The 10,112-nt window shown below is 53.5% G+C and overlaps 1 long non-coding RNA gene across 1 annotated transcript; it reads right to left on the bottom strand.

Annotated features, from left to right (window-relative positions):
• Positions 1-453: 453 nt before the first annotated feature.
• On the bottom strand, positions 454-8,815 carry LOC119061541 (uncharacterized). The gene is made up of 3 exons (XR_005084810.2): positions 8,563-8,815; positions 8,290-8,363; positions 454-541 (listed from the first exon to the last, which is right to left on the bottom strand). It is a non-coding gene; the product is annotated as an uncharacterized LOC119061541 (long non-coding RNA).
• Positions 8,816-10,112: the final 1,297 nt, after the last annotated feature.

The following is a 10,112-nucleotide window of genomic DNA, read 5'->3' as shown; positions in this document are numbered from 1 at the left end:
CTTTCACTTTGTGGGATGACACCCAACCCACTGAGCCACGCAGGCCAGGGCCGGCAGCCTTATTGGGACCATGAGGCAAGCTAGCCAAGGACAAAGCAACATGCTGAGAATGGCAGAGAGGAAGGAAAAGAAGGAATAATCTGGGTCCCTGATGATGAGGTGGAGTTGCAGAATTAACTTTTCTCTGGACTTCTCATTCTGTGAGATTGCACATTTTCCTCTTTGTCAAAGCCAATTGAATAGAAGTTCTGCTTCTGGCCACTGCAAATGTTGTTACTGAAGTATGAGCCATGGTATCAAAAGAATAACATAGTTCGGTACCCTAATACCTGACAGCAAGGACAACTGCCACTGCTTGGTTAAGTGAGGAAGACCTGGTGCCTTCACCAAAGGGAGCCCTAAGAATTCCGTTCTCGGCTGGTTGGCAGCGGAGAGCGCGGCAGCCAGAGGCCCCCACTCTGCGTCTTGTCCTGGTGTGCGGGAGGGCTCCTACCAGAACAGAGGTCCACCCCTGGTCAGCCAAACTTCTGACACTCATTTCCTGTAGGGTCAGCAGAGGAAAGTAGCTTTATTTACTGAATGAGGATGGAAAACAGATGTATAAGCACCCCGCTGGGCCCAGCATCCCCCTGGACAGAGGCTGGGCCTGTTCTCAGCCCTGACCTGCCCGCCAGCCCCCTGTTCCTCACATCGAATCCAGATGTGGCTTCTTCCAAGCCCTAATAATGATTTTGATTTGTGGTGGTGAAGTCACCTTTGCCCCCCAGCTCAACTCTAAACTCACCAACTCTCCAAAGGGAAGCACAGGAGTTACACTTCGAGACATTGGTGAGGAAGCCCCGGAGGGGCACAGAGGGCTTGAGAAGCAGACCAGTGCGGGTTCAGCCACAGCCTGGTCTCATGCCAGCCTGGTGATCTCAACCATTGTATCAGTCAGCAACTGCTGTGTAATAAGCAACCCCCCCCCCCATGCACAACTCGGGAACTCAGCAGCAACTCTGTGTTTGCTGATGGTTCTAAAGTTTGAGCAGGGCTTGGCAGGATGGCTCATTTGTTCTGCACACCGTGTTGCACCTCGTAAGTAAAGTTGGTGGGACCGCGGAGTGCGTGCAAAGCAGAAGAGACATGTGCCCGCCCTGTTCCTCACTTCCTGTCCCTAAGTGCTGGTTCTTTTTTCCTTCAGACCTCCCTCACTCACCAGCAAGCCGAAGGTAGGGAGTGTTGGCAGAATGTGTCCGTGTCAAGAGAAGCTCTTGCCACAAGGGGCCTGAGATGATCTTTGAAAGTGTTTCAGTATTCACTTGACCCAGAAAACCCCACAAAATCACGCAAATCAAGAGGTCCAAATCTTTGTGTTCACTTTAAGAACATCCAAGAAACTGCCCAGGCCATCAAGGGTATGCATTTCTGGAAGCCACCAAGTATCTGACAGATGTCACTTTATGGAAGCAATGCACCCCATTCCATTGTTACAATGGCGGAGCTGGGTAGGCGAGCCCTGGCCAAACAGGGGCCTGGACACGGGGTCAGTGACCCAAAGAGAGAGCTGAACTTTTGCTACACATGCTACAAAGTGAAGAGAGTGATGGTGGCCTGAAGGGTTTGATGTAGATTCTCTGGTCATCGAGCACATCCAGGTAGACAAAGCTCCTGAGAGGCAGTGCAGAGCTTAGGGGGCTCCGGGCGGATTCCCGCCAATGAGCTCTCCCTGCCGCACTGAGACAGCCTTTCTGAAACACAGCAGGTTGCTCCTGAGCCAGAAGAGGAGCTTTCACAGAAGAAAAAGTTATCCCAGAAGAAGCAAAAACTTATAGCCAGGAATAAGTTCAGCATAAAATAAATGCAAATAAAAATAAAAACAGAAAAAAAGAACCCAGGATAAACAGAAAGTGAGTTAGTTTTGTTCAGTATTTTGTGCAGTGCTTCAACTGTCCTGGTTAGAATGAAACACATATCCATACATAAGCTACAAAATATGAATTGTATAATTTTGGTGATTCCATATATGATTTAAATGCTCTTGTATTTGCATTTAAGACTGGCATTGCATAGTATAAAGTTGAACAGTAAAATTCATCCTATTGAAAAATTTTAATTTTTTCTTTACTTAGGACAACATTAAGTAGCAAAGGAAAAAAAAACACCACCATGACGTGAGAGAGACTATGGAAGGAAGGAGAGTTGTATGTTAGTAGCTCTAATGACATTTTTTCTTGTTTTTTGAACAAGGTTTCCCTCCCCCATCACACCCCTTTTCATGTCTTTGGACCCCACAAATTATGTAGCTGGTCCAGGGGCCAGGTCTCTTAAGGGCTGGGCCAAAATGGACACAGAACCACATTCTGTTGGTCAAAACAAGTCACAAGACCAGTCCAGAGTCAAGGGGGTGGGAGAAGGGAGAGGAACTCCAAATCTTAAGGGGAGCGGCATTCGGAACCGAGATGGGAGGAATTGTCAGTGCTACCTTTGGGGACAAAATACAGCAACCATAGGTCATACCCTTTTGATCCTTAGGCTTCTCATCTGTAAAATGGGACTAATTCTACTTACTTCCCAAGGCTGTTTGAGGATAAGAATATTGTGGATTCCTGGACCAAGGCAATGGCTCACTCAGGGTTGGTTCCTCCCCTTCTTTAATTTTGCTGTTTGCTTTCTCATATCATTCCTTTTATCCCAATCATTTATTTACTCAATATTTATTGAGCCCTATCACCCAGGCACTGCTCTAGGAGCTGGGAATCGTAGCGGGGGATAAAACAGACAAACGTGTCTACGTGCATGGAGTGTACGTGTTGGTAAGAGAGAGACATACAAAAGGAGGTAAATAAAAAACCGTATGCAGCCTGGTGGTGGGGGAAGATGCTAGGAAGAAGGAAAACTTGGGGGAAAGGGGTGGACAGGGCCGAGGTCAGGGCCGCAGTGTTAGCTAGTGTGGCCAGGAAGGCGTCACGAGGATGTCATTTGAGTGGCTCTTGCAGGACGAGCCGGGAGGATAGCGAAGGCAGAGGGAAAGTCAGGGCAGTGCAGAGGCTCCAGGAGGAGATATCTGGGTGTTTGTGGAGCAGTGAGGGGCCCAGGGAGCTCGAATTGAGAGCGAGAAGAGGGTGGAGGGAGCTGGGGAGGGCAGCGCCCCGTGGGCTGCGGTCAGGACTTGGCCTTTTGCTGCAGGTTTGGAGGAGAAGCCGGTGGCTGTAGGGTGGCCCAGAGACTGCAGCAGGGAGCAGGAGAGGGGCAGGGAGGCGGGGGTGGCCATGGTGGAGGTGGGGGAAGTGACCAGACTTCGAACGGTTTTTGGAGGTAGAGCAGAAAAGATTTATCTGTCAACTCACAGTGAATCAGTTCAGCATGAAAGGAGGGGGTTATCAAATTCTCATTTTATGGAGAGAAAGTCCAACTTTGGAGAGGTGGAGGGACAAGCACGATGTCATGGTTGCTAAGTGATGTACCCACAAGGTCATATGATTGTTAAGTGCTGTCCCTCATCAGGAAGGAAGGCCGTGGCCCAGCGGTCTGGCCGACACTGACGAGCAAGGGACGCGTGTGAGGCCTGCACTGGGTGTCTGTAATGGCTCTTTTCTCCTTATTTGTCACTCCAGTTCCTCTCTCCCCACCGCCGCCTCCCATCCTCCAGGCAGGGGGGGTCCAACCTTCTGGCGTCCCTGCGCCACACTGGAAGAAGAGTTGGGCCGCACATAAACTACATTGGGACGTGTAGTCACAAAAAAACTTGTAATGTTTTAAGGACATTTACAGTTTCGTGTTGGGCGCATTTGCAGCCATCCTGGGCCATGTGCGGCCTGTGGGCCACAGGTCGGACACCCCTGCCTAGTGCTTTGCAGACACAGCTCTATCTCCTTCAGGCCCAGAGGAACCAGCCTTGTCTATGAGAGGGTAACTGTGCAGATGTGAGCGAACAGAGGAGTCCCTCTTCTCGCTACCCATTCAGATTTGCTCCCATTCCAAGAAGCCCCTGTCAAGGCCGCCTCCTCTCTTCCCTGACCACCCATGGCCAATCTATTAGGACCCCACTCTGGGCTTGCCCTCATCCTTTGGTGGCGGTCTGGTGGGCTCAGAGGGCATCTGTCTCCGAGAATGTCAGCTCCCACAAACTCCTGTCCCCCTATCACTCTCCCTCCCAGCCAGCTCTGTGTGCAATGGCTTCCTGTGGCTCCCCTCACCTACTTACGCACTGCGGATGGTCTTATGCTGTCTATTACATCTTCCCTGTGAAAGTTGGCTGCCTGAGGGCTGGGGTATTTTTGTTCATGGAGGTTTTGCAAGTGCCTGGAACTATGTGGGGCCATTTAGATGCTCCTCGGGCATTTGTTTTGTCATTGGGATTGTTGTTGAGAAAAGAGAGAACCGGTGGGGACAATGACTGCTTTTCTGAGGGGTGAGGGGCAGTTGCAGGACCTGGAGGCAGCAGGATCTCCAGGTCGGAGGGGCTGGGCTCTGATTCCTGAACCAGCCTGGAGAGCCCCTGAGCTTCCTGTCACTAACAACAATGAACGCAGCCCCCAGAATACAGAGAAACCAGCATCACAGGAATGGAGAGGAACTAGGTAGGGTCTGGAGTGCACCGTGCTGCCCTAGGGGAAGTCCAGCTCCCTTCTGCACCACCTTTCCTCTTTCCCTGGGGGGTGGCTGGGTCAGGAGCCACACCCTCCTGCTGGCTCTGCATAGGCATGTCAGCGCACACCTGCACACCCTGCCTCTGTGGCCCCACCCCCCACCCAGCCCTTGTGTGCTTGCTGCTGACGTGGCTGTGGTTTCCAGGCCCCAAAGGTGCAGATTAGAGCCAGGGCGTCCTGTTCTCTGCAGCTACAGCAGGGGGTGGGTGGAGGACAGTCCCCCTGCAAACAAGCACATACAGAGGTCCCTTCTCTTCACCCTCTACCTGCGCAGGTGCATGTGTGCATGTGCACACAGATGGGTGGGCACCAGGCTGGCTGCTCTGAGGCCTCAGACATGAGAGCTGTGCACCCACCTGTACCAGGCCCTGCTGTGGGCAGAGAGAACAGGCTGAGGAAGTGGCTGCAGGCTCCCTTCCCTGCACCTGAGCTCACACCTTTACTGTTTCACCCACAGAGCATGGCCACACAGCCTTGTTTCCCTCCTCTGGGGGGAAACATGCCCTCTTTTGCCTTCTCCTATCAAGACCATATCTCCATGGGAGGGAGGGGTCTGGCATTCAGCCCTGAGTGGAGTGGAGCTCCTCTGCCCCTGAGAGGTCCGACCTAAACCCTGAGCTCAGCACCTTCTTTGTACTAGGAATCCCCACTTGGGGGTGGGGGGTGGGGAGTGAGTGTTGTCTCTGGGACCAGGCATCTTGGGTTGAATGTTGGCTCTGCATGACCTTACCCAAGTCACTTAACCTCTCTGTGCCCCAGTTTTGTGGGTATTAAATAGGTTCCTACATGCAAAGTGCTTGGCGCAGCAGCTTCTGTGCAGGGAAGTGGTCAATAAACAACTTAGCTGTTTTCAATAATAAAAAATACTCCATAAATGTCCCTCTTATTGTTTCCTGCCTCAGAGCCAGGAAAGGCCTGAGAAATGGTCTCTGTCAGAGCTTGCAGCCCAGCTCTGGCCTCCCAGACTGAGCCTGCAGCCTTCGGACCACCTGGGAGCCTGTTGGAGTCTCAGAGAGCCAGGCCACCCTGGGGGTTCTAAGGCAGCAGGTGGGTGGCAGGAGGGGGAACTCACACCTTGGCCTGCAGCCACCTGCAGCCAGGTACCCCCTCCCAGCCTCAGCCTGGTCTACCCACCTGCCCCCTCCCTCTTCTTTCTACCTTTCCCCCTCTGTCTTGCAGGGCTCTTTTGAGGTCATTGCCTGCAGGAAAAATGTCTGTCAACCCTGCTGCCTGAGCTTCCACCACTCCTACTTCTTGGAGCCTCGGTCTCCTTAAGAATGAAAGGGGTTCAGACTCCCACATCATGGATTCATGCCCAATGAGGTAATGCATCCATGAGTGCGTGGCCACAGCCACCAGTCCAGGCTGGCTCTTGCTACTGTGTGCACCCCATGCCTGGCAGGCCCTGCTGGCACCCAGTACCCTTGGGTTCTGGGGCTCCCAGCAGGGTGCAGAAACCCAGAGCCACAGCAGGCCTAGGGGTAGACTTGTTGACCAGGGTGGGCTGGAATGAACTTTGTGCCCCCCTCTCTCAACCTCCAAGCTGAGCAGGGAACACAGTGACTGGAGCTTGAGGGTATTGAGTCCTCACCCTAAACAGCCTAGAGGAGTTGCTGAACGCACCCTGGGCCCCGGAGGAAGTTGAAAGCTGGACCGCAGCAGTGACAGTTCAAGGGCCTGAAGGGCAGTCCCCACCCCACCCTCACCTGCTGACGTCACTCAGCTGGAAGGTGCGTGACCCTTGCACAACACCCCCTTCTCCCTGGCCCTGGATCTGCAGAGGCCTGGTCCCAGCCAGGGGGCTCCCCCCACCCCATGTGCTCTGCACATCTGGGCAGCCGGCAGAGCTTTGTGTCTTTCAGTCAGCAATGCCCTCTCCAGGCTCGTTTGAGGAAGGGCCCACTTAGTAGCTCTCCACCTCAAGCCCCTTTCCTCACCTCTCCCAGGTCACCTTGAACAGGAACCTACACAGTGAAACAAACAAGCAAGCAAAATATAACCAAAGGCACTGAAATAGAGAACAGGCTGACAGTGACCAGAGGAAAGAGGGGAGGGAATTTCAGGGGGAAGGGGGAAGGGATTATAGGAACAAGTGTAAAGGACACATGGACAAAAACTAAGGGGAGTGGAAATGGGAGGGAGGTGGGGAGCACTGGGGGGGTGGGCTGGGCTGGGAGTAAAAGGCAGAAACTGTACTTGAACAACAATTAAAATAAAGAAAGAAAGAAAGGAAGAAAGAAGATATCTATTAAGCACCTACTGTATATCTGTTGGTTTCTTATCTCCAACCTCATTTAATCCTTCACAATATCCTGAGGTGTATGCATTTCACAGATAAGGAAACCAGCTCAGAGAAGCTTAGTAACCTGCCTGAGGTCACACAGCTTATAGATGACCAAGCTGGCCTTTCTACCCAGGCTCCCGTGAAGAAGTTCCTCATGCCTGTGGGAGCCAGTACAACTAGGCTTCTTGTTTGCTGAGGAAGAACCGGGTACCCAGAGCTGGGAAGCGAGTGCCTCGGGCCATGCCAGAGGCTCCTGGCAGAACCTGGCAAGCGTACAGAACTTTCTTTTGTCATTGGATGCCTGACAGGAAGGGCTGTGACAGGAAGGGCTCTGCCGGGAAGGCTCCTTGCTGCCCTGCCTCCAGGTCCTTCTGGCCGGTCCTAGCCGAAGTAGGGCCCTGTGACCCTTCACCTCCTGGCCTGGCTTCAGTTTTCTTCATGACACTTACTGTCACTTGCACTTTTATCTATCAGATTATGTAACCCCAACTAGAATGTGAACTCCATGAACTCAGGGAGGGTCTATCTCGTTCCCTTACCTAGAATGGTCCCTGGTACAAACTTGACAATTTATAGTGGAATGAATGAATGAAGTCAGGTGAAGGAAGAAACTTAGGCTTAGGAGGGGTAGTTTGGTGTGAAGCTAAACTTATGAAGGCAGGCTGAATCGATCATTCTAGGTGGGGGAGGGGAGTGAGAAGTGCTGCAGAACAGGGCCAGCCGGCCAAGCGTACCACCACTGCTCTCACACACAGACTGAAAGTGAATGGTGTGCCCTCCGGTTGTGCAGTTTGGCCACACTGCCTGGCGCCCCTGGGGATGGGGAAGAACGCAGCGGTTGTGGCCCCCTCAGCAGGGCCACCTGAGGAAGTGAGGGAGCAGAGGCAGCTCCACGGGTGCCTGCCTGCTGCAGGAGGAACAGGCTGTACCCTGCACGAGGGCACCACGTGGCCGCGGTTAGCAGTTCGCCATCCGGTGGCTTGTCCCCACAGATGGCCCTCCAAGCAGGGGCAGCAGCCGTTCCGTGTTAGCAGTCTCCAGTACCTGGAGCGCCCAGAGGGATGCAGGTGGGGAGATCACCCCGACACACCCCGCAAACACACACCAAACACCGTAGACAAAGATCATCACCACAGTGGGAGGAGGGGGGGCTGTTTCCTGAGCCACAGAGGGCTCTGAAGGCGGGGGACACTGTGTTCTGAGACCTCTCCGTGGAGCAGAGGACTTGTGAGGAACCTGTCCCAGCCCCCGCTCCGCCCCGATCCCACAGGCTGGGCGCAACCACCACCCCCTGTGCTCCTGGGGCTCGTCTGTGATGAGTCACCTCGCCCATAGCCAGCCCTGCTGGGCGATGTTATCAGCTCCTCTGCTTACTTAATTCCTTGGTTGACATCACCACCGCCTCCGTCTTCACCTTCTCGGCACTGCTGCCTGCCGCCTGGCGTATCCTGGAAAGGAAGGCAGTGGAGGTCTCTTGCCAGAAGCTACCAGGGCGGGTAAATTAGGACCCCCAGTTACTTGGCCTTTAGCCTCAAGCCAAGTGCCTTAGTTTCCTGCTTCACTGTTTGGCGGCCTCAGTTTACCTCCCAGAATGCGTAGTCTGGAGTCAGGCCTTGAAAGAGCCTTTTCACCCTGCTTGGCACTTACCCCCTTTCTGCTTGTTCAGATGTAAGTGCCCCTGTGTCCTTGGGGTATAGTCCCCACATCTGGCCCTCTGCTGTCTTGTGCAGGGCCAGCTGCCTCCAAGTCTCTGTGGTGGGTCTGTGGGTTCCCAGGCTCTCCCAGGTTCAGACTGCAGTGCCTGGGCCACGGTGGTCTCTGCACCCGATACCGGCCGCCACCTGGGCAGCGTGGAGGAGCTGGTGGGGAAGAGAGGCCTGGAGGAGCAAGCCTGGATTCAGCTCTGCACGCCCCAGTCTAGCCGGGCTTCTGCTCCCCCACCTATCAAGTAGGGGAAACCACTGAGGAACCAATGAGATGATAAATGTGAAAGGGCGTGGCAGTGGTCACTGGCCAGCCAGGAGGCTGGAGTCCTGTACAGAAGGGACAGGGGAGTTCGGTAGGGTTTCATCCAGGAGGCCACGACTCAATGACTTGAGGAGATTTTATCAGTGGACTACGTCTGCTCTTGTATTTTTTAGGTTCCCTTTAAGCCCTGAATGGAGCTCTTATTAATGCTCCCACTGAAGTGCACACTTTGAACATCATGGACACCATTGCTGAACTCAGTCTGCGGCCTGCATAGACCCTTGGACCCTTTTTCAAGTTGGAGTACACAGGATCCTTAGTTAAATCTAGTGAGCGTTCTGCTGCTGGAGTACTTCCCTCTGTGGCTGCAGACTAAGCTCGAATTCGAGTCAACCGAGGCTGTTTTCTTCACTTACAGAGTGCAGCCCAATTTGGGTTACATGTTGAGCCCTTAACTCCCTTTAACCCTGAGCCCAAAGCTCACCTCCACATACATGGCTCACATGTACTTCAACCTCATTTACTCCAGACTGAACTTATCTTTCTCTCAGGAGCCCCTCCCTCAACTTCAGTGCTAGATCTTAGTTCATGGTAAGATTCCCTCTCACCCAAGCTGGAGGCTGAATCATCCTTGACCACTGCCTGGTGTCCACCACGTCTGATTATCTTGTTCATCTAGTAGATTCTAACACTTCGGTATCTTGAGGTTTCATCCCCCCTGCCCCAGCCTCTCTATTCCTCGCCTCCTCAGTTTCTATCATGGTTTAGATCCCCATCTCTTTCATTAAGAGTGACCAGTGGCACTCCTCAGACCTCCACAGCTGCCAGGGGGCTCCCTGATGATGCAAAGGCACCCTCCCCTCCTGGTGGCCGCTGCCTGCTTCTCTGGCCTCATACCCAGCCCTGCGGGACGCAGACCACGTGCAAGCTGGAAATGGCTGGGCCGGAACTGCTTCCTCACGTTTGCTCAGGCTGTTGGGAATGCCCTTCCCTTCCTTGTCAGCCTGGACATTCTCCTCCTCCTCCTCCTTCTCCAGGACTCCATAGACATGTAGGTTGCTCCTCCCTAGGTGCCTGGCTCTACTCCGTCGATCCCATGCTGAGGGTGCCCCCCCAGCTATAGTCTCAGCTTCGACACCGGCCACAGCCATCCTCTTGCCACGTCGACCTTGACCCCTCCAAAAACTCCGTAGGTAGGCACCATCTAGACCTGGGTGGGATCCAGTTTT

The sequence above is a fragment of the Artibeus jamaicensis genome, unplaced genomic scaffold (assembly GCF_021234435.1).
Source record: "Artibeus jamaicensis isolate MK-2021 breed Jamaican fruit bat unplaced genomic scaffold, CSHL_Jam_final contig_465, whole genome shotgun sequence".
NCBI classification, from domain to species: domain Eukaryota; kingdom Metazoa; phylum Chordata; class Mammalia; order Chiroptera; family Phyllostomidae; genus Artibeus; species Artibeus jamaicensis.
Note: the sequence above shows the minus strand (reverse complement) of the source record. Positions and strands in the feature narration are given on the sequence as shown.